Genomic DNA, 25,710 nt, shown 5'->3' with positions numbered 1-25,710 from the left:
ATAGTTTATTGTGATCCACACAGTCGAAGGCTTTGGTGTACTAATAAAGCAGAAATAGATGTTTCTCTGGAACTCTCTTGCTTTTTCAGTGATCCAGCGGATGTTGGCAATTTGATCTTTGATTTCTCTGCCTTTTCTAAAACCAGCTTGAACATCTGGAAGTTCTCAGTTCACGTATTGCTGAAGCCTGGCTTGGAGAATATTGAGCATTACTTTACTAGCGTGTGAGATGAGTACAATTGTGCGGTAGTTTGAGCATTCTTTGGGATTTCCTTTCTTTGGGATTGGAATGAAAACTGACCTTTTCCAGCCCTGTGGCCACTGCTGAGTTTTCCAAATTTGCTGGCATATTGAGTGCAGCACTTTCACAGCATCATCTTTCAGGATTTGAAATAGCTCAACTGGAATTCCATCACCTCCACTAGCTTTGTTCATAGTGATGCTTTCTAAGGCCCACTTGACTTCACTTTCCAGGATGTCTGGCTCTAGGTGAGTGATCACACCATTGTGATTATCTGGGTCATGAAGATCTTTTTTGTACAGTTCCTCTGTGTATTCTTGCCAGCTCTTCTTGATATCTTCTGCTTCTGTTAGGTCCATACCATTTCTGTCCTTTATTGAACCCATCTTTGTGTGAAATATTCCCTTGATATCTCTAATTTTCTTGAAGAGATCTCTAGTCTTTCCCGTTCTGTTGTTTTCCTGTATTTCTTTGCATTGATCACTGAGGAAGGCTTTCTTATCTCTCCTGGCTATTCTTTGGAACTCTGCATTCAAATGGCAATATCTTTCCTTTTCTCCTTTGCTTTTCATTTCTCTTCTTTTCACAACTATTTGTAAGGCCTCCTCAGACAACAATTTTGCCTTTTTGCATTTCTTTTCCATGGGGTTGGTCTTGATCCCTGTCTCCTGTACATTGTCACGAACCTCTGTCCATAGTTCATCAGGCTGTCTATCAGATCTAGTCCCTTAAATCTATTTCTCACTTCCACTGTATAGTCATAAGGGATTTGATTTAGCTCATACCTGAATGGTCTAGTGGTTTCCCCTACTTTCTTCAGTTTAAGTCTGAACTTGGCAATAAGGAGTTCATGATCTGAGCCACAGTCAGCTCCCGGTCTGGTTTTTGCTGACTGTATAGAGCTTCTCCATCTTTGGCTACAAAGAATATAATCAATCTGATTTCAGTGTTGACCATCTGGTGATGTCCATGTGTAGAGTCTTCTCTTGTGTTGTCGGAAGAGGGTGTTTGCTATGACCAGTGCGTTCTCTTGGCAAAACTCTATTAGCCTTTGCCCTGCTTCATTCTGTACTCTAAGGCCAAATTTGCCTGTTACTCCAGGTGTTTCTTGACAATAGACCAGTTCAAAATCGGGAAAGGAGTATGTCAAGGCTGTATATTGTCCCCCTGCTTATTTAACTTCTATGCAGAGTACATCATGCGAAATGCAGGGCTGAATGAATCATAAGCTGGAATCAAGTTTGCCAAGAGAAATATCAACAACCTCAGATTTGCAGATGATACCACTCTGATGGCAGAAAGTAAAGAGGAACTAAAGAGCCTCTTGATGTGGGTGAAAGAGAAGACTGAAAGTGCTGGCTTAAAACTCAACATTCAAAAACCTTTAAGATCATGGCATCTGGTCCCATCACTTCATGGCAAATAGATGGAGAAAAAGTAGAAACAGTGACAGATTTTATTTTCTTGGGATCCAAAATCACTGTGGATGGTGACTGCAGCCATGAAATTAAAAGATGCTTGCTCTTTGGAAGAAAAGCTATGACAAACTTTGACAGCATATTAAAGAGTAGAGACATTATTTTGTCAACAAAGGTCCGTATATTTAAGCTATGGTTCTTCCAGTAGTCATGTACAGATGTGAGGGTTAGACTATAAAGAAGGCTGAGCACCAAAGAATTGATATTTTCAAATTGTGGTGATTGTGGTGCTGGAGAAGACTCTTGAGTCCCTTCAACAGCAAGGAGATCAAACCAATCAATCCTAAAGGAAATCAACCCTGAATATTCATTGGAAGGACTAATGCTGAAGTTCCAAGACTTTGGTCACCTGATGCAAAGAGCCAACTCGTTGGAAAAGACTGTGATGTTGGGAAAGAATGAGGGCAGGAGGAGAAGGGGCATCTGAGGATGAGATGGTTAGATGGCATAAGTTTTGAGCAAACTCCAGGAATTAGTGAGGAACAGGGAAGCATGGTGTGCTGAAGTCCATGGGGTTGCAAAGAGTTAGACACGACTTAGTGACTGAACAACAATGACAATGATTCTGTTTCTTAATTGTTTGGGGTTTATTATTTGTATATCTCTTCCTTCTCTTGTGTTTCCTGCATAGAAGTTCCTTTAGCATTTGTTGTGAAGCTGGTTTGGTGGTGCTGAATTCTCTTAACTTTTGCTTGTCTGTAAAGCTTTTGATTTCTCCATCAAATCTGAGTGGGAGTCTTGCTGGGTAGACTATTCTTGGTCGTAGGTTCTTCCCTTTCATCGCTTTAAATATATCATGCCATCCCCCTCTAGCCTGTAGAGTTTCTGTTGAGAAATCAGCTGATAATCTTATGGGAGTTCCCTTGTATGCTATTTGTCATTTTTCTCTCTATGACTCAATTTTTTCTAAGTGTACATGAATTGCAATGGCAGAATATGTCAAGACTGTAGATTAGTGAACCAATGATCTTAAAATGTTTTTGGTTTCTGAGGGAAAGAATTCCCTCAGAATTCTGAGGGAAAGAATGGGCTAAAGAATTCCAAAGCATTATTATTTCCCCTTTAGAAGAAGTTCCTGTTAGGCCTAATTCAGAGGGAATTCAGGGATATAAAGAGAAAAATTACTAGCTTTATTGTTCTGCATGAATAGGGTACTTACCTCTACTAAAAGCTAAAATTAGAAGTCTCTTTTGCAGTTTGAAGGTCTTATAAGCCTCTGGATTTGGTGGGTGGGTCTTTCCTCTTAATTTCTAAAGCTGATGCCAAGTGGATCATTATTTACGTGGAGACTATGAAATGGTGCTGTCCAACATGGCAGTCACGAGCCATGTGGCTCCTGAGTGCTTGAAATGAGCCTAGTCCAGTGTGTAAGTGATAAATGCTTCCCAGGTGATGCTAGTGGTAAAGAACCCACCTGCCAATAAAGGAGATGTAAGAGACATGTGTTTGATCCCTGGATGGGGAAGAGCCCCTGGAGAAGGGAATGGCAACCCACTTCAGTATCCCATGGACAGAGGAGCCTGGGGGGCTGCAGTCCATAGGGTTGCAAAGAGTCGGACACACCTGAAGCAACTTAATATGCACAGTATGAATAAAGAATATAAAACATCTTATTAAAAAAATACTGATCAGATTTCTTGAAATGAGGCTGCTAGCAAGTTTGTTGTTGTTGTTTAGTTGCGAAGTCGTGTCCCACTCTTTCTTGACCTCATGGACCAGTCCCCCAGGCGCCTCTGTCCATGGGATTTCCCAAGTTTAAAATTACACATTTGGCTTATGCTATATTTCTATTAGACAACTCAGCTATATAGTAATATTCTTGAATACTATGAATGCTGCTAAGAATAAAAGGGATGCGATATAATTTTTATCATGCTTTCCGTGACTATAAAAATATTCACTACTTAATTGAAACCTATTGCTAAGTAAACAGGGATTGTACATAAAATACATCTTTCAGTTTTATCATAGAGTGAAACTTCAAGTTCTGTGACTCCCTTTTACGACTACAAAAGGTGAAACCAGAGTACTTATTTTTGTAATTCAGGAAAAATTGTTTTTGTCTCAAAAATTCAGATAATCAAGGTTTATGTCAAATGTTTTTAATCTTATTTTTATTATACAATATAGCAAGGATGCAAAAAAGTTTGACAATATATGTGTACAAGTTAAAGGAAAATAAAATGGATTTCTCTATTTTTAGCACCCAGGCTGAGAAAAAGAACACTATCATATCACAGAAGTCCCTGATGTGTTCTTCGCTTTCTCTGAAAGTAGCCAAAGTTCTGAATTTTGTTAATCTTTTCCTTAATTTTCTTTATGGTCATCATTGCCTATTAACATATTCCTTAAACATTGTATTATTTAGTTTGGACCCATTTAAAAATTATATATACAAATAAAACTATACCATACATGTTCTTCAGTGATTTCTTTTAATTTGACATTTAATTTTGAGATCCATTCATGTTTGCTTGTAGCTATACTAAATTAATTCTTATTCCTATATGGTATTTGATTATGAAAATATACCACAACTTATTGATCTAGTCTGTTGAATGCAATGAGATTGTTTTCCAGTTTTCACTGCAATAAACAATGCTGTCATACACATATCTCCTGGTGTCCATATACAAAATTTCTCTAGGGTATTTAGTAATACTTTGGAGTGGGAACATTAGATCACAGAGTATATGAAAGCTTAATTTTATTAGGTAATGCCAAGCTATTTTTCAAAAGTGGTGCACTAATTTACATTCTCACTAGCAGAGTATGCGCATTCTCATTGCTCCTCAGTCTCATAAACAGTTGGTTGTATTGCACTTCTTGTCTTCTGGCAGCTTTGGAATGGTCTTCCCTACGTTTAACTTACCTGCTTTGCCATGAGGTTGAACATCCTGTGTTTGTGTCCTGTTTGTGCTTCATTTTTCTATTTGGTTATTTGTCATTCTTGCTGATCTGTAGAAGCTTAAAAGTACATTTTGCATTCTGTTATGTAATATGTTACAACTATCTTCTCTCCTCACCTATTATAACACTTTTTGATCAGCAGAGGACATTAGTTTTGCTGTAGTCAACATTTTCCATTGTAATTTGAACTTTTAATGTCTAGTTTAATAATTCTTTTCCTACTTTGAGACCATAAAGATGCTCTATTATATGATGTTTTCTGAAAGTTTTATTGTCTTGCCTTTCATATTTAAGTCTATAGTTTACCTGGGACTGATTTTTGTTTACTGTTTGAGGTAGGAGTCTAATTTTTTCATATTGAAAACAAATTGTTCTATCACTACTTATTGAAAAAATATCTGGCATTCAATACTGATCTGCAGTGGCCCCTCCATCATATGTTAATATGCGTCATATGTGTGGGTTTGTTTCTGAACTCTATATTATTCCATTGGTCTAAGGTTCTACACCCCGTCCCTTCTTAAGAATTATCACATTGTATAGCTCTTCATTAATTAGAGTCTTCTTTAATATCTGTCAGTAAAGTTATACAGGGCTTCCCTCATGGCTCAGATGGTAAAGAATCTGCCTGCAATGCAGGAGATCTGGGTTTGATCGCTGGGTCAGGAAGATCCCCTGCAGAAGGGAATAGCTACCCACTCCAGTATTCTTGCCTGGAAAATTCCAAGGACGTTGGAGCCTGGTGGGCTACAGTCCATGGGGTCACAAAGAGTCAGGCACTACTGAGCCATTAACACACACAAAGTTTTATGTAGGGGCTTCCCAGGTGGCGCTAGTGGTAAAGAACCTGCCTGCCAATGCAAGAGACATAAGAGAGGTGGGTTCCATACCTTTGTAGGGAAGATCCCCTGGAGGAGGGCATGGCAACCCACTATAGCATTCTTGCCTGAAGAATCCCATGGACAGAGTAGCCTGGCAGGCTACAGTCTATAGGTCACAGATTTGGCCTTGACTTAGGATGCATACAAAGTTATATACTTTTCTTCTTAAAGGTTTTAGGATGATTTGGTTGGATGGCATCATTGACTCAATGAACTTGAGTTTGAGCAAACTCAGGAAGATAGTGAAAGACAGGGAAGTCTGGCGTGCAGCAGTTCATGGGATTGCAGAGTCAGACACGACTTAGTGACTGACAACATCTTTTGTTAGATTTATTTCTAAGTGCATCATATTTTCATGCTATAAGAAATGACATCTTAAATTTTTTCTGTTTATTACTGGTATGTAGAAATATAATAGATTTTGCATAATTATCTTACAGTTAACATACTTAACAAAATCTTATTTTAATAATTTATATTTATAAATAATCACATCATTTTTGAGTGATGAAAGGTTTGTTTTTTCTCTTAAAATGCAATATATTTTATCTTTCTTGCTTTATTGGGCTGATCTGGACCTTGAGTTTAATTTTTCATAAAGTAGGATATTAATGTTTATTGCATGTCAGGTCACTGTCAAGTAATTTACATGTATTTTTTTAGAGAGTTACTTGCTTGATGTCGTTCAATAACCACCAATCAAACATCCAGAGGGTGCTTTTAGATTTAGGGTAGGATAGTGGCATTTGGGGTCCTGTCACACCTGCTTTGCCTCCTGTACTCAGTAGAATAGTTCTAAATTATTAATAACAACAACTAATGCTTATTATGTATCAGACGCTCTTCAAATTGCTTTATATCTATTACACAATCCTAAAAACACCCCTATAAGATAGGTCCTTTTATTATCATCATCCCCATTATAAAAATGAGGAAACTGGAGTTTAGAGAGTTTAAGTAACTTGCCCAAGGTTATACAACTAATATGTGGAAAATCTGGGATTTGAAGTCTGTGTGATCTATTTCCATTTTCTTGACTACCATGCTATACTGCTTCTCAAAATGTGAACCAAAACTTTTGAGAATGTAAAGGGGATTCTGCTTTGTAGTGGAATCAGGATTTCTTGCTAACAAGTAGCTCAAATATATTTACCCGAATGAGGGGGTGATTAAACACCTGAGGGGATAAGGAAAGAATTAGTACCATATTTCAAAATTGTTGATCTTAAAATGAATTGTGGAATGAAAGGACTGTCTGTCATTACCAAGATTGATTATCCCTCAGAAAACTGTTGTGTGGGGGAACAAATGTACAGAATGAAGAGATCAGCAGAGAAAAACAGCTCTCTTGAGACCCACTGTCAATTTCTTGTGCTTGCTTCTAGACAGGTGAAAATTATAAGGTGATACAGAGGAGAGTTACTAGAACTCTTGTGTATGTTACTAATCTTAGAAAAGGCATTCCTAAACTACTCTCTCGTTCCTTGTTTGTAAGACCCAGAAGATTACCAATGGTTAAATTATTTTGCAAACCATTCGTGACACCATTAAATTTAAGTGGTTCTGTTTGCCTAGTTTAATTACCCATTTACTCTGGGAGAGTGGGCAAATGGGAATTTTAGGGTCATAATTTATTTTGGTGAAAATTGATACCAAAGAAATATAATGATTTGTTCTAATTAAAAATTTATTTCTCTTAAAATAATAAACCCCAAACTTTAACCAAAGAGCCCTTCTCTGAAGGAAACTAAAAAGTTAGCACTTTCATTTAGTTTTTCAGTGGGTGTGATGAATATATATGGGGATCTCAGCTTGAGCCTAGGCTGGAGTTTAAATGTGTATGGACACATTTGGTAGATGCATAGGACAACGTTAAAGAAGATTTGTAAAAGTCAAATCAGAAATAAAATCTAAAATTCTGTGACAGTCGAGATTTTGGAGACTGAATAGGCTGTAAGGTCAGTGTTAGCAAACGTTAGACAGACAGCAGGCGTTGCCCCCATCTCACTGCACATCTGGCCCCTCTGGTGGCTGAGGACCAACAGTGTGGTCTGTAGGCTTGGTGACATGGCAGCAGTGCTTGGTAGCATGGAAGTGCTCAGTCGGTGATGGAGAAGCTACTACGTATGTGAGATTATTCATGAGAACACCTGAATTCCAGAAGCACCTGACTTCAGAGAGAACTTGGACTAAACGGAGCACTTGAGAACATTTTAGAGGGTGTTGAGGTCCTGCTGGATGGAGGTTGGGGAAACTCAGGGTGCATTCATATTTGCACAAGAAGATTTTCAGTACAATTAGAGGCTGCCAAATGTGTATATGTATATATATGCACATTTATATCATGCTGCTGAACATGTAGATGTCATACGATTTAGTGTCTTCAAAGAACTTTAGAAAATGGTTAAATGTGGTCAAAAGGTACAAACTTCCAATTATAAGAAATACGTTCTGAGGATGTAATGTATAGCATGGAGACAATATAGTTAATCATATATGTTAATAGTAAGTTAATAGTATAGTTAACAATACTGTATCATGCATTGGAAAGTTGCTAAGAGTGTAGATCTTAGAAATTCTCCCCACAAGAAAAAAAATTGCAACCATCTTAGGTGATAGATGTTAACTAAACTTATTTTGGTGATCATTTCAGAATATATACATATATCAAATCATTATGTTGCACATGTAAAAATAATAGTGTTATACATGAATTATATCTCAATAAAACTGGGGAAAAAGCTTTCTAGCCATCCATTAATTGACACATCACTGTTTTAAAGTTTAGCATTGTTACACAATATATATTTTTAAGCTTTGTATTTGAAAATAGAATCAGAAAATATGAGTTTGTTAAAAACTTTGTGGTAACTATCTTTTAGCATTTGGATTTTATTACTTTTGATCTATTATTGGGTAGAGCAGACTGTGAGGAAGAATGACTAGTGGGCAACAGAAAGCAAATTAGTGGTTTTAAAATTGCCATTGATGAAATAAATGGATATTTTTCAACACCTATTTATTTAATAGTGCACTTCAGAGAGTAACTGGTTAATAAATACATGTTAAATAATTTTTTCTGATAAGGCCATTGGACCTCAGGAAGTTTAATTGGCCAGTTTCAGGTCACTTAGCAATGTAGAGATTTAAAAACAAATTAAGAGGACTAAACTTTCTAGTGTGAGATCAGAAAACCCCACAAACATATCAAAGACTGAAAAAACATACAGTATGAATTTTTTTGGTTAATCTCTCCCCATATATTATGCATCCTTTGCTACAGTGGAAACCAATGCTCTATAGATTGTGGTATAGACTTTTCTTAGTAGTTACTCTTTATCAGTATTTCTGACTTCCAGAGCATGTCTGATATATATTTAATTTTATTTGATCTTGCATAATTTTGCAGGAAAATTCTTGTAGAGATAACAAGATTGGGAGGTCCAGAGGTGTCCATTTCTCCTGGGAAAGTTGGGAGCAGGGAGGATGGCCACAGCCAATTCCACATGAAGACTGTGGGCAGGACTGGGCTAACTCTGGCTGCATCAGGCATTGTAAATTTTCATGTCATTACTCTTTGGCTTAACAACGGAAATAATAGGAAGAAATCTTATGGCAAAGTGAAATTTATCTGTTGATTATTCCGACATAAAATGGAGACTGCTAATTTAGGAGACTCCAGCTTCATTTTTATAAATCATTATAGTAACCTTATGGGCTTCCCAGGTGGCTCAGTGGTAGAGAATCTGCCTGTTAACGCAAGAGATGCAGGATATGTGGGATTGATCCCTGGGTCGGGAAGATCCCCTAGAGTAGGAAATGGCAACCTGCTCTGGAATTCTTGCCTGAAAAATCGCATGGACAGAGAATCCTGGTGGGCTGCAGACCATGGGGTGGCAGAGAGGCGGACACAGCTGGGCAGCTGAGCGCAGCACATGGTAACTTTATAGTCCGATTAGCATCGGTGAAGTGGCTGTAGTGCCGAGATCTATAGAATGGTGATTTGAGAACGTGGGTAAGGAGAGGACCGACCTGGACTTCGTGTCCCTCAAAACTGTGACAGCAGTGCTGTATATTTTCCTTTTTTGTAAATTGTGCTTTGCTTGTTTTGAACTAATAATTAAAATTTTGGAATGTTCTTGTATTCATTACTGATAGTGCAATTGAAAGCCATCTTAGAAATTTAGGGGAGATGTATAAGAGAGAATGCACTGTTTTACTTTTCTACCTTACACAGAGGCTTTGGGAAGAGCCCAAGAACGTCACCTGCTTTGGTTTCTTTAATGTCCAAAATGTCTATGATTCTCTTTATTTGGAAAGTTTATAAAATACGTCTACATGATAAACTACATTTTACCCAAGTCTCTATATTCTGAGTCAGAAGGCACTTCTGAGTCGTCTTCAGTTTTTCTGCTCCTGCACTTCAGAGTCTTAAGTATCCACTCTTTGATTTAAACAAACCAACAAACCCAATTAAAAACACTTTTCCTCTTATTACCAAAGTGACACATACTTATTAACATAACAAGGAAATAAATTACCCATAATGCCATTTCCCAGAATAACTACTGCTATGACTGTGATATCTAGATGAGGGTAGTTGTATAATTTTTCCTTTTCTTTTGAACATTGGCTTTGCAAGGGGTCTATAAGCAGCCACTGGCTTTCCACAAGTTCAGTGTTACTACATCACAAATGGATCTTACTTTTCATTGGCTTATTTGCTCCTAAGACCTACAAAGAAATGTGGAGTCCAGTTATTATTGATTCACTTCCTTTCCTATTCTTAGGGAGATAAACCTGAACAAGTAGGAACTGAAATATTCTTTCAGGGGCTTCCCTCATAGCTCAGTTGGTAAAGAATCTGCCTGCAATGCAGGCCCAGTTCGATTCCTAGGTCAGGAAGATCTGCTGGAGAAGGGATAGGCTACCCGCTCCAGCATTCTTGGGCTTCCATTGTGGCTCAGCTGGTAAAGAATCCACCTGTAATGTGGGAGACCTGGGTTTGACCCCTGGGTTAGCAAGATCCCCTGGAGAAGGGAAAGGCTATCCACTCCAGTATTCTGGCCTGGAGAATTCCATATACTCAAAGATGTGGAGTCCAATTATTATTGGCTCACTTCCTTTCCTATGCTTAGGGAGATAAACCTGAACTAGTAGGAACTGAAATATTCTTTTAGCCAAGTAATGCTGATATATGAAAGTTTTCTCTAATTTATTTTCTGAAAGCAGAGCATTATCAACTAAAACATGTTCATTATGACTAATGTTCTTTTCCTAAGGCAAGATAATCACAACACTATTCTTCAGAAAATTCTCTATATAATTGGGGTCAACCTCATATACAGTTTTGTGCCAGTGTTTTCACTCAACATTGCATTACCAGCATTTTCCATGTCACTAGTAGTTTTCAAAATGTTATTTTTAATGGCTTCATGAAATTTATTTAATTGGCAATACCATCATTTACTTAACTAACGTTACTATATTTTAGTTATTTCCATGTTTTAGAAACATGTTTGTTTTTTTTAACACTGTGGCAAACATATTTGATATAAGCCTTTGTCTGTATTTAAGACTACTTTCTTGAGAATATATACTTTCAGGATTCAGTAAGCTCTTAATTGGTCTCCATAACTTCAGAGTCTATCTCTTGCCTATTGCTGCCAGATGAATTTTCTTAAACCATCAATTACATATTTATCTTATGCTCAACAGCCCCCAGTGACTTCTTATTGCCTTGAGAGAATCCTCTGGATTCTTTAGCTTGGGGATTAAAGTATTTGGCAGTCTTTTTCCTTCCAGGTTCCATAATCTGCGTCCCCTAAGTAACTACACTCTTTGAGATGGCTTTGCTCCCACCCAACACCCTCCTTGAGAATTTTCACCAGTTATTTTAAACTGTCTCTTTCTTCCTCCTTTTCCAAAATCAAACATAAAATATAAACCCAAAACTCCAATGATGTATGTATCAATATTATATTCCTGTCACAGATAAAACATTTTAATTCATTCTCAAACATCGCTACTCTTTTCCTAAGGGTACTGCTCCTTTCCTCACCCCTAGCTTTTCTGAATGCACCTGGATTCTGTGTATTTGGGTGTGTGTGTGTGTATGTGTGTGTGTGTGTGTGTGTGTGTGTGTGTATGTGTGGAAATGCATTGTAAAAGGTCTGAAAGAATGCAGGCCAAACTTTATGTATGAGAAAGGCCCATGGGATAGAACTCATAGAAAGGATTAAGGGGGAACTCTCGCTTTTTATTATAAATACTTACATTTTAAACTTTTTGCAAGTACTCATTTATTTTGAAACTAAAAACAATAAAATTCTATATATTTGTTCAAAAACTTTTACAGGGTTTTAAAGTATGATGGAGGTCGGGTTAATGAGATTGCTTTCTTAATTTTTTTAATTTAAAAAACTTAAAAAAGCTTTAAGTTTTGTGTTGGGGTATCGCTGATTAACACAGTTGTGATAGCTTCAGGTGAACAGCACAGGGACTCAGTCGTACATGTACATTGCTTTCGTAATTTTTAAAGCTCAGTGGAAGTGCTAATTGTGGTTCCAAGGTGGCTTTGTTCGGATCATTTAGAAAGCATTCTGCATCCACTTTGCTAGTTCAACTCCTATCCATCTTTCTAAGCCCAGTTCAATATCTGTAGTTGAGCCTGCCTCGGTTCCTGAAACTCACAGTTGTTTCTAGCAACTCATTCCTATGAAGTTGACTTCCTTGGTCTTGGGGACATAGGATAACCTGGAATTGTTCAGAATAATTCTCTATGTATGTACTCTCTTCTACCATCTTTTTGTACAGCATATGTAAGGGTTATGTTTTTTTTTGTTTTCTTTTCTCTTTTTGTGTTTAGTGAGGGGCAGTGGTTGCAGGTACACTGCTCTCTCTGTGGCCTTGGGAATTTCACAAATCCTTTTGGAATATTTTTCATCTGGAATATGTAGGGATTGAACTAGGCATATCTTCTTTTTTTTCCCCCAGAGATTTTATTTGTTTGCTTATTTAATTATTTTTGGTTGTGCTGAGTCTTCATTGCTGGGCAGGTTATTCTCTAGTTGCCAGGCACAGGCTTCTCATTGTGGTGGCTTCTCTTATTGCAGAGGACAGGCTCTAGGGCCTGGGTTTCAGTAGTAGTTGCAGTTCCCGGGCTCTAGAGCACAGGCTCAAGAGCCACAGCATGTGGGATCTTCCCGGATTAGGGATTGAACCCATGTCTCCTGCATCGGTAGGCATATTCTTTACTACTGAGCCACCAGGGAAGCCCTTGGCATATCTTCTAAGGTACTTCTGGTTCAAAAAATTTTGATTATTTAGATGACATGATTTTACCTGATTACTGGCTTAATTTGAAATGATTACTTTTTCTTAAAAAGGGATCAGTCTGAATCTTTTCATCTAAAGATACTAAATGGAAGAACTGAATATAAATAACTTATTTGATGTAGTAGAAAGGGCATAGACTTTGAAATAAAAAGTATCTGAATTTGAATCCTAGTACCACCATTACTAAATCATTATATTAGATGAGTTACTTGACATAATTAGTCTAGACCTTATATGAAAAAACGAGGATTGTAGTTTTTGTCTCCCTGGATTATCTATGTGGATGCACCCAAGACAATGCCTGATGCACAGTATGTTCTCAGGCAATGTTAATTTCCTTTCTTTCTTAATGGGCAACTTTGATTTGTGAAAGGTGCACTTTAAGAGGCAGATGATGCTATTTTATATATTTATATAACAATAAAGGAAATTCAGAAGGAATCAAGTGACTGCTGTAAAACTGAGATGTGATAAGTATGAATATGTGCAGAGAGTTTGTGTAATCCTTGCTCTAACTGCATGTTGGAATACAGAGCCCCATAGGCCTGTATCTTATTTCCTTTCTTATAGGACTTTAGGTAGTGACCAGTAACTGAAGGGTTATAAAATTCAAGTGCATCTTTGGTCCCGTATAATGATTTGGTTAAGGTAGTCAGCAGTGAGGAGCCTTAAATCAAACTCTGTAGTGCTTCTGATCTTTCAGGGCAGACATCTATTAGGCACAGGAGACACAGAACGTGGGACCCACAGTACTTCCAGGGACCTATGAAATTGCTTTAACTTCTTTTAAGATTGGATGAATAAAATAAGCTTTTATATGTACATTCTGTACCAAAGCAGTCGAAAGTATGGTTTATTATTCAGTTCAGTCACTCAGTTGTGTCTGACTCTGCAACCCCATGGACTGTAGCACACCAGGCTTCCCTGTCTGTCACCAACACCCAGAGCTTGCTCAAACTCATGTCCATTGAGTCAGTGATGCCATCCAACCATCTCACCTCTGTCGTCCCCTTCTCCTACTACCTTCAATCTTTCCCAGCATCAGGGTCTTTTCAAGTGAGTCAGTTCTTCTCATCCTGTGGCCAAAGTATTGGTGTTTCAGCTTTAGCATCAGTCCTTTCAGTGAACATTCAGAACTGATTTCCTTTAGGATGGACTGGTTGGATATCCTTGCAGTCCAAGGGACTCTCAAGAGTCTACTCCAACACCACAGTTCAAAGCATCAGTTCTTCGGTGCTCAGCTTTCTTTATAGTCCAACTCTCATATCCATACATGACTACTGGAAAAACCATAACTTTGAATAGACAGACCTTTGCTATTATTATTTTTAATGGAGGGGACCACAAAAGTCATAATGTAGCCCTGGATGCTTTAATGATGTTGTAGACTTTCTCCCAGGAAACACATCTCCTGAGCATGTCAGACCAAGTTGTGTTCATCTATGCTAATTTCACTGTTTCCTGAGATGCACCAAGAAAGGAGGCTCATTGTGGTGGTCAGAGACCTATCCCCTGCATGGACCTTTCTGTTTTTATTCCTGGCTCCATGAGAAAGTATGAAATGAAGCAAACATGAAAATGAAATAATAAAAACATATTAGTTACAAGTCTCAGAGCCTCCTGTCGTAAGATTAGAATCTTGGGAGCAGAGACTTCCCTCTTATCCCCAACTTATGTAAATTTAATATATAAACTCCATGAATATTAATGAATTTGTAAAGGAAGGTTTGGGGGAAAAACATCAACAACAATCACACACCCACACACACAAATTGGTAATCTAATTTGGCTGAAAAAAGAGAAAATATGATCTGCTTGAAATAGGATATGCAGAGTAGAGCTGAGCTTTCTGGGGTATAGAAAAGCAGATCCCGTAAGAAAGCTGTGTGGCATAATATCTCAGCATAGGGCATCCCCTGTAAAGTAGGATATTTGGTAAGTAAATTCAGTGACCTCAACTCTGCCTCTTAGAAGACCTTGTGACATTAAAGTTGGAGTAACTTTAATGGAGACTAGCTACTGTAATTCTAAGTCAGCTGTTCCTGAGAGCTTGGCTCTGGGAGTCTAAAAGGCAGCCTTAGGTGGAAGTGGCTATAAATGGTTGGAGAGGAAAGTTAGAAATGGTTTTCTCCCACCCTTGGGGTGTGAGGGTTTTTTTTTTTTTTTTTTTTTGGCCACACTATGTGGTATGTGGGGATCTTAGTTCCTTGACTAAGGATTGAACCCTTGCCCTCTGCACTGGGAGTGAAGAGTCTTAACCACTGGATCACCAGGGAAGTCCTGGGTTTGTGAGCTTAACTTTTCAGTTTAGACTGATCATTTTAGGTTAACAATTCATGCTAACAACAACTGATGTGTCTGGAGCCTTTACCATGCTAGACACTGGCTAAGCACTTTGCATGGTTGACAGTTTACTCCTCACAGTCACCCTATGGGGTAGGAACAATTATCAGTCCCATTTTACAGATAAAGAAACAGAGCTTGAGGTAGGGTGAGGTCTCACAGCTAGCCAAGGGTTGTTACTGGACCCTGGAGCTTGCCTTCTAACCTTTGCTATCCCCATAGTGGAACCCATCTTTACCGATCATAGAATCAAAATGCGAGAGTGTTAGGGAGTGTTACGGGTTGAATTGTGTCCCCTTCCAAATCTGTATGTTAAAGTCCTTACTCTGGTACCTAAGAATGTGGCTTTATTTGGAGAGAGGGTCTTTACAGAGGTAATCAAATTGAAATGAAATCATTAGGATGGACTCTAATTCAGCATGACTGTTACACTTACCAAAAGGGAAAAAACTGGACAGAGTGCCAGGCAGAGAGGCCAGACATTGTGAAGAGACACGGGGAGGATATGGCTGTCTGCAAGCCAAGGAGAGGGGCCTGAGACAGAGCCTTCTCTGATAGGCCTCAGGAGGGACAACCCTGCTGACATCTTGGTTTTGTACTCCTAGTTTTTAGAAAATGATCCAACAGATTTCTGTTGTTTGAGCCACTTGACCTGTGAGTGGTACTTTGTTATGGCAACCCTAGCAAAGTAGGACATCTTCTGTGTGGGTTCCAACAAGATAAGGGCTCCCGTTACTACTTTGGATGGCTTGAGCAGACTCTTTATTCTCCTTGTCAGTAGAGAATTACCATGTAAGTAATACATTTTCTTTTTCAAGAATTTTTGGATGAACTGAAAGTAAAAGTAACCCAAAGATTTGGGGTTAATAGTCTAGGCACTGTGACCTGCTAATTCATGGCAAGTCAGACTTGGTACAAAGCAGAATTAAGCTGTTTTCTATGCCTTTCAAATAAATGACTTCTTTAACATCAGATATTGTTAGCCAAAATGAATTTCCAGCTCAATCTAGACATGTGATGATGGTACTTATCTGTCCTTAAGGACATTTGGACACCCTTGAAGCAGGAAGAAATTAGACTTAGTTGAAGTGTTTTAATCACAATTAAAGATATGTCCAATAATAACTGGTTCAGATTACATCAGATGCTGAGTTATTTTGGCTTAAATAATTCAATGGAAAGTTTGGTAGGATAATAAAAAAAACTTTTTTTTTTTCCCCAGGCAGATGAACTTAAATGATTTCTTTGTCAGACAAAGTAATATAACCACAGTTGCAGTGCTGCTCATGTTATTTGCATATAAATATTTTATTTGCATACTAATGAAGGGAGTAATCTATTATTCCTAAATTTCTTTCTCCTTTTCCCACAGCAGTGGACATGACACACCATTTTGTTAAGGAAGTTAGAGTCTTTCCCAACCACCTTTCGCTAGGTGGCCACCTAGAGAACTCACTTGATTTCTGAATATTTCCTTAGAAGCTTCTGTTTAATATTTATTTAATTCTGCTAGTCTTGAGGGGCTTGAGCAATTTTCTCTGGAAGATCAACTGTCTTTTTCTTTGATTGATGTTTATTGTTTAGCAATACTAGAAATGAAATTCATAGGTAAAAACAATTCCTAAAAAATATCATTATATGTCTTCTTCAAAGGAACCCAGTGATCAAAAGTTACTTTTTTCTTAGTTGTGACTTAAAAATATAGATAGGAGGTATTTAATTATATTTCTGATGATCATATTTGACTAGGAAGTTTAAATATACTATAAAAGGGATTTCATTGTGTATGATAAATGTATCAAGACACCTCTCTTGTGCCACCTCAGATTCTCTGGCATTCACATCTGTCTTGGCTGTGTGCATGCATGCTCAGTTGCTCAACTGTGTCCGGCTTGTTGCGAGTCCATTGACTGTAGCCTGCCAGGCTCCTCTGTCCATGGAATTTTCCTGGCAAGAATACTGGAGCTGATTGCCATTTCCTCTTCCAGGGAATCTTCCAACCCAGGGATTGAACCTGAGTCTCCTGTGTCTCCTGCATTGTCAGGCAGATTCTTTATTACTGAGCCACCTGCGAAGCCGTTACATCTCTCTAGAGCTCTGAATTTCTTCTTCTATTTCAGTTGCTGGACAGCAGCTGACTTTATATGGTCACAGGATATAGTAGATGGGAGGAAGCTGATAGTTAATTTATCTCACTTTTCCATTCCTTGGTGGGCTATACAAAAACAAAACTTTCTGTATCACTTATCCTAAGACACTGTGTCTCTGTGAAATGACTTATTTTGTAAGACAATATATTGTGTTTGCTTCCCAATCTTACCTGCCTCAGTTCTATCTTCTATCATTCATATTGCCCTGGAATTATATCTCCCAGTGAAGCATAGGGTTTAAGACTTTGCCCCAGGCTCAATTTTCAAGGGAACTTATTCCAGGATAATAGAAGTTCTATAAATGTTTAATGAGTTGAAATGAATAAAAAATAAAATCTAAACTAAATGGGGGCTTTTGTCTAATCATTCTTATCTTTCTGTACTTCAGAACTTTGTACCTCCTGACTCATTCGTTTTGTGGCTCCCTCTGGATTGGTGAGTATGGTGCCCAGAAAGAAATAACCAACAAATCAAAGTCCATTTCAGATGGTAAGTGGTTTACCAGATGCCTCAAAGAGAAGTAACATTTACAAAAGGCTGATTGAACAAGGAAAGGGTCTGGGTAAATGAATCTGAGTGAGAAGAGAATAGACAAGACTGTGGGCCTGGAGCCCAGATTTTTTTTTCAGAGACATAGCTGACTTCTCCATAAGTCATGGTCATTTTCTCCAGGTACCTTCTCTGTTAGAAAAGCTCCTGCATAAATTCTCATTTTTATTCTTCCTTAAGAAGAAAAGAGAATTATTTTCCTAATAGAAATCCAATTTCAAAGAATTTGTGATGTGTATATGAGACTTGAAAGCCTGAAAATGTGAGGTTACTCTGTTAAAAGAACAAAAGGAAAGAAGGAAAATTTAATTTTTTTTTCTTTTTACCACTGTCTTGCATTTAGTAATTGGGATTGTTAAAGTCTTTCAAAGAAATGAAAAGAAAATTGTTTTAAGACATTCAAGATGCTAAAAAAAAAAAAAAGATACACAGTATCTGTCATATATTTTAGTGCGTGTTGGTTCTCAGGGCCAAGACCTTTGTGCTCTTGGGAAAAAATGCAGCCATTATTATTACTTTTATTGCCATCACCATTATTAATAATAAAGAAGATTGCTACAGAAATGAAAGTAAGGAGGCACCAGCAATGCTGACCTGTGTGAAATCTTTTGTAATTTAATGAAAAAAGACAAGATAAGATAACATTTAGAGTATTATCTATTTTTTTGTGTGTATATGAAATTGAGGCCAAGCAATTTTACTTGTAGGTAACTGTTTTCTAAGGACTGTGTAGTCAATCGTATCCATAGTAAATGAGAAAAACTATAATTTTGTCTAATTTGGTGACTGAAAAGTATGAAAAGAAAAGCTTTGGTAGGAAACTTAAGAGATTTATTATAAATCAACTGATCAGACTATGACTCATCTTCAGCGATGTTACTGGAACTGGCTATTTGGATGTTACCATCACTGGAGGTAATGCTTGATCTTTTCACTGACCATAAAGATGTTTCAAAACAGTGACATAAGCTGCACTTGGCAGAGTCCACAGAGGCCACTGCAGCAACAAATGTATTTAAGTGTTTAGTCCGGCAAAGAGGTGATGTTCATCTTGCTTTTACTTCTGCTACAAGGGCAGAGATGAAGAAACATTCATTTTGGCTACATAAGGTCATTACAAATGAGGCAAGAGAGCAACAGAGCATAAAAAGCAGGCAGGCAGTTTTTATCAGCAGAGAAAATTAAAAGAAGTTGTGCTTCATGTCTGTGGAGGTAGAATAAGGAGGGCTTGCATGTACATCCATCACTGTGTTTTCTAGACTGGCAAGAACCCTGGACTCACACAGCTGATCTGGGCTGAGACTGTGCACCCAAGTTACATCAGTGTGTTGAGCTCTAAGAGCGATATGTGGGACAGAGGACAGACAATAGTAACAGGCTTCAGGTTCAAGTAGAGGAGAAAGGGGGCTTCCTTGGTGGCTCAGTGGTAAAGAATCTGCCTGCAACGCAAGAGACACAGGAGATATAGGTTCGATCCCTGGGAGAAAGAAGAGGAAATAAAATATAAAGGCAGACCATTCAGTCCAGACTCCTCTTGAGTGAAGAAATCCCTCTCATTGTGTCCTGGAAAAAAGTGTCATCAAGAGTATAGCCCAGTGGGACCCTACTGTCAGCCTGTGGATTGGCTGGTATCAGAATCTCCCAGGGACATTTAGAAATACACCTCCCAGAAGTTTAGGTATGAAATAGGACTTGGGACTCTGTATTTTAATAATTTTCTTCAGGTGTTAAAATCAGGTGTTTGGGAGTTTTTTATTTGAACTCTTGTTGTTGTTCAGTCGATCAGCCGTGTTCGACTCTTTGAGACTCCATGGATTGCAGCAGAGGAGACTTCCCTGTCCTTCACCATCTCCCTGAGTTTGCTCTGACTCATGTCCACTGAACTGGTAATGCTGTCCAATCATCTCATCTTCTTTCATCCCCTTCTCCTCTGCCTTCAACCTTTCCCAGCATCAGGGTCTTTTCCAATGAGTCCGCTCTTCACATCAGGTGGTCAAGGTATTGGACCTTCAGTTTCAGCATCAGTCCTTCCAATGAATATTCAGGGTTGGGTTCCTGGTTAGTTGACCAGGTTATAAATTGCTATTTTGTGTCAACAAAAATCTGCTTCCTTAAAACTTGCATCCATTTCTTGGTTCTCTCTGGGCCTTTCGAAGTAATTCAAAGTTCTCAGATCAAGGTGAAGAATTTGGCTTTGTGGTGGAACTAGTCATTGTAGTTTTATGACCTTATCCAGAAGCAAGGTAGTCTGGGAGCACAGAATGTGAATGCTGAAGTGACCTTGATTTGAGGACTGGAATGATGGACAGTCAGTGAACTAAAGGATTTTAGGACGCTAGATAGGGAACTGTCCATTGCTGGGTACTGATTGAGCCCCAGGTGTGGACTGATGTAAAGACAGCTGTTACCTGACCAAGAGGTCTGAGAGGGTGCTAGGCCCGTGGTTACCTGGTCTTACACTGATTTTCCCATGCCTGGGTGCAGTAGGCTCTCAGTTGGTATTCTTTTGACTGACTGATTATTGCAAAAGGCAAGTTGAGTGGATACATGAGGATGGAAGAGGAAAGTGAGGAGATTGTGTCAGAAAAGGAAAACTGACTAGCAGTCTCAGAGGTGAGCAGTTCTCAATTATAAGAAAATACAAGTTGTGGCTAAAGTGTGATAGAGTTGAGAATGAAAGTTGCTGAGTAATTTTCTGGTCATCATCATGGATGATTCTGTTACTGAGAATGATGACTGAATATTGGAGACAGAGAGCAACTGTGACTCAGATGCTGAGGTATTTGAGCAAAGTGTTTGGAGGTGATATAGATGTGAAATAGAGACAGAAGAAAGGATGCAGAAAGCATGGCTCTGCCTTGTGGGTGAGTTTGGGCAAGTCTCACATCCATTCTGGACCTCTCTATTCTTTTGAGTTAGTAACATGAGACACAATAATCAAATATGTGAAAACCACTTTGAAAAGATAGATACTCTCTAGGGGCTGTCCGAGTTTTGAGATCATGGGACAAAACTGAAAGTGAAAGTATTAGTCACTCAGTTGTGTTTGACTCTATGTGACCGTCTGGACTGTAGCCCACCAGGCTTCTCTGCCCCTGCAATTCTTCTGGCAAGAATACTGGAGTAGATAGCCATTCCTTTCTCCAGGGGATCTTTCCAACCCAGGGATCAAACCTGGATCTCCTGCATTGCAGACAGATTCTTTACCATCTGAGCTACCAGGGAAGCCCAATTATTACACCATATCAATGTTATGAGATGTCATAAAATATATTACAGTAAAAATACAACTTCATTTGAAAGAAAAACATCTAAAGCCACTCCTCTAGCACAAGCAGCCAAATAACCATTAACCTAAGTGACTTTTTTATCTCTGAAATTAATAGGTCAAGTTTGAGGAAGATGATTCTGATATTTCTTTTTCTTTAGCACATTTTGGCATCCTTTGGAAGATCCAGAAGTCCACATGTTGGATATGAATCTAGAGCTGTGGTTGCTGCAAAGGTACATTCCACAACTTGATTTTCTATACTAATAATTACTCAGGTAAAAATGATACCACTAAATGGCCCTTTGATTCTGGAATTGCATTTTCACATTTTTTACAATTAGTTTTAATTCTGTAACTCTGAGTTGAGAAACTAGAAATTTTCCTGCAAGGTTTCTTTACATATCTCTGGAATTGAATTCTGACTTTGAATATTCAAAACTCCACCCAGTTTAGGGGGAAAATGTAATTACAGAGATTAGTCTAAGCATTTCTTATATTGGCTCTACTTTATATGGTGGTGTTTCCACCATGGAGTACAATCTCAAAATCTCATGTCCTTCTAAAGTTATATTCAGATATGGCTTCTATCACTTGGTCTCTTGTCCATTGTTTTCCATACAGTGCGTGCATGCATGCTAAGTCGCTTTAGTTGTGTCCGACTCTGTGACCCCAGGGACTGTAGCCTGCCAGGCTCCTCTGTCCATGAGATTCCCTAGGCAAAAATACTGGAGTGGGTTGCCATGCCCTCCTCCAGGGGATCTCCCCAGCCGCAGGATTGACCCTGTGTCTCTTGCATTGCAGACAGGTTCTTTACCACTGAGCCAGTGGGGAAGCCCATCTCATACAGTATTTACCAGCTAGTCCTCTAAGAGGTTCCAAAGCTTGAACCATATATTTTTGGCAAAGGAAGGAGATATTCCCAGATTCATAGTGTTCTTTCTTGAGAGAAACCAAAAGTCCATATCTAAGAGTATACTTGAAAGAAAGCAAAAGTCCATTTCTAAGAGCCCAGTCCTGGGCAGAGGCATTTTTTATGGCCAAACAATGTCATACATACTGTAGATTCTTTATTTAAATCCTTCCTGAATGATGTTGATTCTAGAAAGCTGGAGGCCAGAGTTGAAGAGAAGTAACACTCTTTTGAGAAAGATATCAATTTTCCAATGTTGGAAGGTTTTGTCAATTTATAACTAACTTATGTCTAATGATAATCACCACACACATCTATTATTCTCAGTAAAATAAGATACAGAATAGTTGGCTGCAAGTTATTCCAAACCCTTTTGCTAAAGAAATAACAAATATAGAAAGCTTGGGGAAATCCTGTACCTAGCAGAAGAATCTATTTGGGAACGAGACATCCCAAAACAGATCTGGGTGAAAAGGTTATCAAATTGTTCTCTGTGCTTTGAATTACAGAGATTGAAAGTGAAACAATGTTAATGGTAGCTTGCATAAAAGGAGACTAAACAATGGAAAAATAATTTTGGAAGACTGGAATGATAATCTTTTGTGTGACTTTGGCATTTTTCCTGGTCCTACATTGCTATGATATGACTGTGCCATTTCCTTGCTCTGTTTTGCTCTCAATTTTGCATACTGAATATTAGGGGTTGAATTGTATCCACCCCCCCCCCAAAAAAAAGTATGCCGAAGTTCTACCCTCCTCAGCACATCATCTTTGGAAATAGGGCCTTTTCAGGGTTGACTGAGTTAAAACGAGGTCATTATCTGCCCTAATCTAATGGGACAGATATCTTTGTATAAAAAAATTTGGACACAGATATCTATATCTATATCTAAATCTAAATCTAAATCTATCTATCTATCTATCTATATACACACACACATGGAGGGAAAATAATCTAGACACACAGGGGAAAAGGCAGCTATGTGAAGATGGAGACAGAGATTGGATTTACGCTGTCACACGCCGAGCACTGGTCAAGCCTGGGGCTACCAGAAGCAAGCAGAGAGCCACCGAGATTTACCCTCACAACTCCTAGAAGGAACCAGTTTTGCTGACACTTGGATTTTGGATTTCTAGCCTCCAGAACCACGAGACAATAAATCTCCTTTAAGCCACTCAGTTTATGGTACTTTGTTATGGCAGCCCTAGGAAATTAATACACAGAACTTATACCAATCCTGGGAACTCGCAATGTTTCATCCCATCCTTTGCTGCCTATTGGGAAGTAAAACCTCAGAGCCTCTAAAATGCCCTTAACTCCATCCTCCACCCAGTTTCTTCTGCACAACTGTGGATGAATGGCAGGTAAATATAGTCCCTGTAGGAAGAATTTTCACTTGTTCAGGAAGGTTGACCTGTATAAATGATGTGAATTGCATGTGAATTGTGATGCAGATTACTTCACGTCAAGACATCAGGACCGGTAAAACCTTAGACCTTAAGCATCTCCCAGATGAAGGAATATTGACACATCTTAACCATGGTGATGGTGTTGTGATAATAACCAATTCAGAGTGGAATATTGCTTTTCTCCAAAGAAATTCAAACAGGGAGTCAATAACATGAAGCTTCACATCATCTAGTGCAAGATGAAATACTAGCTCAGGCATTGACTAATCAAGATCGTCTTGCCCCTTGTGTTCTTGTGTTGGGAAATAACTTACTTCAGTATCTTTAAAATTTATTCACCTTGTATTTGCACTGATCACACTCATTGAACTGTGGCACGGAGCCAAGAACCATATTTTGAAGCTGAGCTGGTGATAGGCAGACTGTGTCTCAGTCCTTGGAATAAATCCAGCCATCTTCAATATTGAAGTGTTTCTTTATGATGCTCTAGAGACATTTTCATCATGCTGTATTCTTCGTGATATGCCGAGCCCAACCACAGCATTTGAATGCTTTTCTAAAATAGGTAGATTGTCTCAGTAAAAATTACTTGAAACGTTGTTGTGAATGAATGACAGAAAATACCCATGTGGACATTTAAAAAATATAAATAAAATATACCTGTAAAAAGAGAAAATATAAATATTTCAACTTAAAGCATGTGTATGTTATATTCATACTCACACCTATACCCGTATTCTAAGTCCAGTTTATACATCTGTAGAAAAAGGAATTCATTTGCATGCTCATGAGTACTTTCTGTTGTCATAGGCCTCTGTCAGTTAGATATTGTTAACCACCATTGCTACTACTGGTAGTGCTACTACTATTACTTTGGTTGACACAGGAGATGAGGATTTAATTCCTGGGTCAGGAGGATCTCCTAGAGAAGGAAATGGCAATCAACTCCAGTACCCTTGCCTGAAGAACCGAATGGACAGAGGAGCCTGGTGGCCTATAGTCCATGGGGTTGCAAAGACATGACTAAGCACAGAACAGCACAGTACCTTTTCATGGGTAGTTACTCAGTGCCAGTAAAGTGATAATTGCTTTGTCTATATGCAATCCTTTAATCCCTTTTGACAGGACATATATATCTTTGCTTCCATTATACAGACTAGGAAACTAAGGCTCAGTGATATGAAGGAGCTTGGACAAGATCACACAGTTAGTGGTGGAGCAGGGATTAGGAATCCAGAGCTTGTTGACCCCAAAGCTTGCATTCTTATCTACTTTGCAGTTTGGTCTCACGAGTACTGTTGGAAGCACAGAGCATCCTGTTAGGACAGGTAAAGACCCTACTCTGAGAGCTCAGTCTTAAGTTGGAAGAGATCAGTGCATACCTGACATACGTACAAGGAAGTGCTGGGGGACAGAACGGAGCAAAAGGAGCAGCAATGGAGAAGCCGCTCCTGGCACGAGACAACCAGTGAGTACCTTTTAGTAGAGGTAATGAGGACGCAGTCCCTTAGTGTATCTCTCATGGAGCCACAGATGAAGACGGAGAGTGTTATGTGCTGAAAGCCCTGATCCAGGAAATGACCATCTGACACAACACTGCCAGAGATAGGAACGTGCGGAGTGTGCACAGCAAGCAGAAGGCTAGCAAACTTGGGTGACATGAGACGAGGAAATGGGTGGTGTGGGAACAGAGACAGCTCTCTGGGCCACCATTAGTTAAGAAGAGGAATTATAAGTTAATAGAAGAAACCCATACGTAATTGTATTAAATCATGGCCGCGAATCGTTTGAGGCTCTTCTCATGGAGAGGTCGGGGTCTGTGTCTCCTCTCCTTGAATCTGGGCAGGCTGGTGACTGCTTCAGCCAAAAGAGTATGCTGGAAGTGATGCTGTGTCACTTACGAGGCAAGGTCACAACAGACCCTGCAGCTCCTGCCGCATTACTCTTGAGCCCTGAGTCTCAAGGTAGAAAGTCTGGTTACCCTGAGGCTGCTGTATGGAAAGGAGGCATACAGGTGCTCCAGCTGATAGTCCCAGATAAGACCAGTGTTATAGCCACTTGCCTTTCTGTATAACGTGTCAGACACGTGATTGGGGCCATGTGCCAACTGAGTTATCACCATTGATATCATGTGGCATAGATGAATGACCCAGATGAGCTCAGCCTGAATTCATGATAGAATCATGACATAGTAAAACTGTTGCTTTAAACTGTTGGGTTTCAGGATCA

General features: G+C 38.8%; 1 protein-coding gene across 7 annotated transcripts in view; it reads left to right on the top strand.

Annotated features, from left to right (window-relative positions):
* The window catches only part of LOC122453800 (histone-lysine N-methyltransferase SUV39H2-like), a 380,431-nt gene that overhangs the window by 37,713 nt on the left and 317,008 nt on the right, over positions 1-25,710 (top strand). For 6 of the 7 annotated variants that reach the window (XR_006273178.1, XR_006273180.1, XR_006273179.1 and 3 more), the window contains exons 3-4: positions 17,730-17,776; positions 21,320-21,394. The gene's annotated coding sequence lies outside the window, so the exon portion shown is untranslated. Of the gene's footprint in view, positions 1-17,729; positions 17,831-18,597; positions 18,806-21,319; positions 21,395-25,710 lie in introns of all 7 variants that reach the window. The other variant, XM_043488019.1, reaches the window with a different exon arrangement.

This window comes from Cervus canadensis, chromosome 15 (assembly GCF_019320065.1).
Source record: "Cervus canadensis isolate Bull #8, Minnesota chromosome 15, ASM1932006v1, whole genome shotgun sequence".
In the NCBI taxonomy this organism is placed as follows: Eukaryota; Metazoa; Chordata; class Mammalia; order Artiodactyla; family Cervidae; genus Cervus; species Cervus canadensis.
Note: the sequence above shows the minus strand (reverse complement) of the source record. Positions and strands in the feature narration are given on the sequence as shown.